We start from the raw sequence: 4,174 nt of genomic DNA on the forward strand, positions 1-4,174 counted from the left end.
AGTTGAATTTGGGCATGCATTTCATCCGGACGTGAAAATACTGCCCCCTCACCAAGAAGTTAAAGTGGAGGGAGTGGGACAGACACTTAACATAGGTACATTCAGAAACTACTCTCACCTACTGTAACCATTTACTTTGCACATGCTTGTCGCCTGCTTTGAGTAAGAAATCATGAATGTTTTTAAGTAAAATGCTTGGGTTCGCCGGGGGTGTCTCGGTGAACAGGGCAGCCTTGGAAAGAGGGATGGGCCTTTTTGCGGCACGCTTGTAAGGCTCTGACTTTTCTACCAAAAAGTATTATATTGTTGTCCGGTGACATGTGTAGTCCTGAACAGAACTACAGATTTGACTTTCCTTCCATACACTCTTGAAGAGGTTTCTTTGAAGATATGCTAGCCAGCCTTATCGATGGTTTGAGCAGAGTAACAGGATGGTCCTACTTAAATTAGCTTTTGAAGATGCTTCACTTAGGACAGCTAATCAGCCAGTGATTGTCCGGGAGGTGAGGTTATCGTCTCAAACTCGTGTTGAGATTCAAAGATCAAACCACTTTATCACTTTAAACGTGCAGCTTCATGTTTTTCTGGTCTGTTTTTTTAACCCATTATTTATACAGATTGTTTGAAAGGGGCGGTTCTGGCCGGTTAGCTCACTGACCTCACTTTGGGGTGGGGACTACTCACTGTGCAACGTTAATGGAAAACGATTCTCTTATCTTCTCATCACATCCTTCTTTTAACAAAAACACATTTTTCATGTTACATGCACAATGCATAGTATTGAAACTTTGTATATGTAGTAGGTATACTTTCCAAGTTACAGTATTTCCTTTAACATTTTTAATGACATCACAAAATAACATTAGTGTTCTATAGAGCCCCTCTGACCATTCCCCACATTCTATGTTAGAAATATTGTTCCAGAATTTGCTTTCGAACGTGTCCGTTTCAGCTTTTTTTTCTTCTTTTTAACTAGGCAAGTCAGTTAAGAACCAATTCTTACTTACAATGACGGCCTACCGGGGAACAGTGGGTTAACACTGTGTTGTTCAGGTGCAGAATGACAGATTTACCTTGTCAGATCTGGGATTCGATCCAGCAACCTTTCAGTTACTGGCCCAACACTCTAACCACTAGTCATGACGCCCCACTAGGCTACTTGTTGAAACAAAGAACTTCCCTTTGAATCTTGAGAGCACAGACCTGAAACTTCTCCCTTGACTTACAACAGGGTGTGAGTTGTTAACCCCCACTGGTTCTTCCTTCCCCCTCTATGGTGAGTGGGTTTGATTGAAGTTATTCATTGCAAATCTGATCTCACCAATTTCTATTCTCGTGGACAGTCTTGACAAGTGTCATTCATTGGCGCTGAGCCAAATAAACCAGTGGAGGTGTTCGGTCAATACCATGAGTCAACAAAGTAAGAATTGAAAGAATCCAGAAAAATGCATGTCAAAAATGTTATAAATTGATTTGCATTTTAATGAGGGAAATAAGTATTTGACCCTCTGCAAAACATGAGTACTCGGTGACAAAGCCTTCTTGGCAGTCACAGACGTCAGACGTTTCTTGTAGTTGGCCACCAAGTTTGCACACATCTCAGGATGGATTTTGTCCCACTCCTCTCTGCAGATCTTCTCCAAGTCATTAAGGTTTCGAGGCTGACGTTTGGCAACTCAAACCTTCAGCTCCCTCCACAGATTTTCTATGGGATTAAAAGGTCTGGAGACTGGCTAGGCCACTCCAGGACCTTAATGTGCTTCTTCTTGAGCCACTCCTTTGTTGCCTTGGCCATGTGTTTTGGGTCTTTGTCATGCTGGAATACCCATTCAAGACCCATTTTCAATGCCCTGGCTGAGGGATGGAGGTTCTCACCCAAGATTTGACGGTACATGGCCCCGTCCATCGTCCCTTTGATGCGGTGAAGACGTCCTGTCCCCTTAGCAGAAAAACACCCCCAAAGCATAATGTTTCTACATCCATGTTTGACGGTGGGGATAGTGTTCTTAGGGTCATAGGCAGCATTCCTCCTCCTCCAAACACGGCGAGTTGAGTTGATGCCAAAGAGCTCCATTCTGGTCTCATCTGACCACAACACTTTCACCCAGTTGTCCTCTGAATCATTCAGATGTTCATTGTCAAACTTCAGACAGGCATGTATATGTGCTTTCTTGAGCAGGGGGACCTTGCGGGCGCTGCAGGATTTCAGTCCTTCACTGCGTAATGTGTTACCTATTGTTTTCTTCATGACTATGGTCCCAGCTGTCTTGAGATCATTGACAAGATCCGCCCGTGTAGTTCTGGACTGATTCCTCACCATTCTCATGATCATTGCAACTCCACGAGGTGAGATATTGCATGGAGCCCCAGGCCTAGGGAGATTGACAGTTCTTTTGTGCTTCTTCCATTTGCAAATAATCGCACCAACTGTTGTCACCTTCTCACCAAGCTGCTTGGCAGTGGCCTTGTTGCCCATTCCAGCCTTGTGTAGGTCTACAATCTTGTCCCTGACATCTTTGGAGAGCTCTTTGGTCTTGGCCCTGGGGGAGAGTTTGGAATCTGATTGATTGATTGCTTCTATGGACAGGTGTCTTTTATACAGGTAACAAACTGAGATTAGGAGCACTCCCTTTAAGAGTGTGCTCCTAATCTCAGCTCGTTACCTGTATAAATGACACCTGCGAGCCAGAAATATTTCTGATTGAAAGGGGGTCAAATACTTATTTCCTTCTGTCACGCCCTGACCTTAGAGATCCTTTTATGTCTCTGAGTTGGGGTGGGCATTCTATGTTTTGTATTCTATGTTTTCTATTTCTGTGTGTTTGGCCGGGTGTGGTTCTCAATCAGAGGCAGCTGTCCAAACATAGGTAGCCTTTTCCCACCTGTGTTTTGTGGGTAGTCGTTTTCTGTTTTTGTGTCTGCACCAGACAGAACTGTTTCTGTTTCGTTCGTTCTCTTTGTTGTTTTTGTTATTCAGTTTTCAGTTCTATTATTAAATCATGAACACTTACCACGCTGCGCTTTGGTCCACTTCTTCAAACAGCCGTTACACCCGCATTAAAATGCAAATCAATTTATTACATTTTTGACATGCGTTTTTCTGGATTGTTTTGTTGTTATTTTGTCTCTCACTGTTCAAATCAACCTACCATTAAAATTATAGACTGATAATTTCTTTGTCAGTGGGCAAACATACAAAATAAGCAGGGGATCAAATACTTTTTTCCCTCACTGTATACCTGTATTTCTTTCACCTTATTTCTCAACATGGTAAACCTACATCTGTCATGCTCTATTTTGAACCTTAGGGCAGTATTTAGAGCATGATCTCTTTCATCAGTTTCCAGAATTCTCCATTTAGCCAAGGAAAAGTGCTTCTTGGCCAGGTTTGTTTTTGATTTTCTTTAGGAAGTGTTAGGTTCTAAATATCAGATGAAAACACTGAAAGCTCCAACCAAGTTTATTCACCCATTGGGCTGATACAGCGGCATAAGACAGACATGGTTCCACCAGTGGTAGGATACATTCCCCAATTTGGGGTGGAATCTCCACCTTTAACATATCTTTGTTGCTAGGCAGGAAATTGACACTGGCAATAAACTGTTCCTTCTCCCTTAACTTGACCTGACCTAACCTCAATCCCCTTCCTCACTAATTCACAGCTCTCCACCCTTATCAGTGACTGCCAACCAACATGTGACCGTCTTCCCTGCACTCCGTACATTCCAAGCTTAACTGCATGCACCATATACACTCCTCCTACTTATAACCATTAACTTCTGGTGTAGACCCTAGACTATGGCACCCTCATGTCTCTAGAATGACAAAAGTTATTAAAAGTTTAGAAATCAGAAGCAATTGTTTTGTAGTCTGTATTGGGGATTTTTTTTAAACCTGACTATCAACTTTGACATTTTGTATAGGACAAGAGATCATTCTAGTTAATTCCCTTAATTGTATTTTCAAAATCATTTAATTCCCTCTTTGGTATTCTGAGCTGATCAGGCTTTCTAACAGTAGAGGTTAAACCTGTTCTTGGAAAGCTTTCTGACTAGATTACGATCAGACAGCCCAGTATCCACATTGAAGGATTTAGTAACTCTGGTTTATTACTGAACACAATATCAATCTGTGTTTTAGAACAAGTCACCCTGGTTGGCCCTTTAACTAGCTG

The sequence above is a fragment of the Oncorhynchus keta genome, chromosome 4 (assembly GCF_023373465.1).
Source record: "Oncorhynchus keta strain PuntledgeMale-10-30-2019 chromosome 4, Oket_V2, whole genome shotgun sequence".
In the NCBI taxonomy this organism is placed as follows: Eukaryota; Metazoa; Chordata; class Actinopteri; order Salmoniformes; family Salmonidae; genus Oncorhynchus; species Oncorhynchus keta.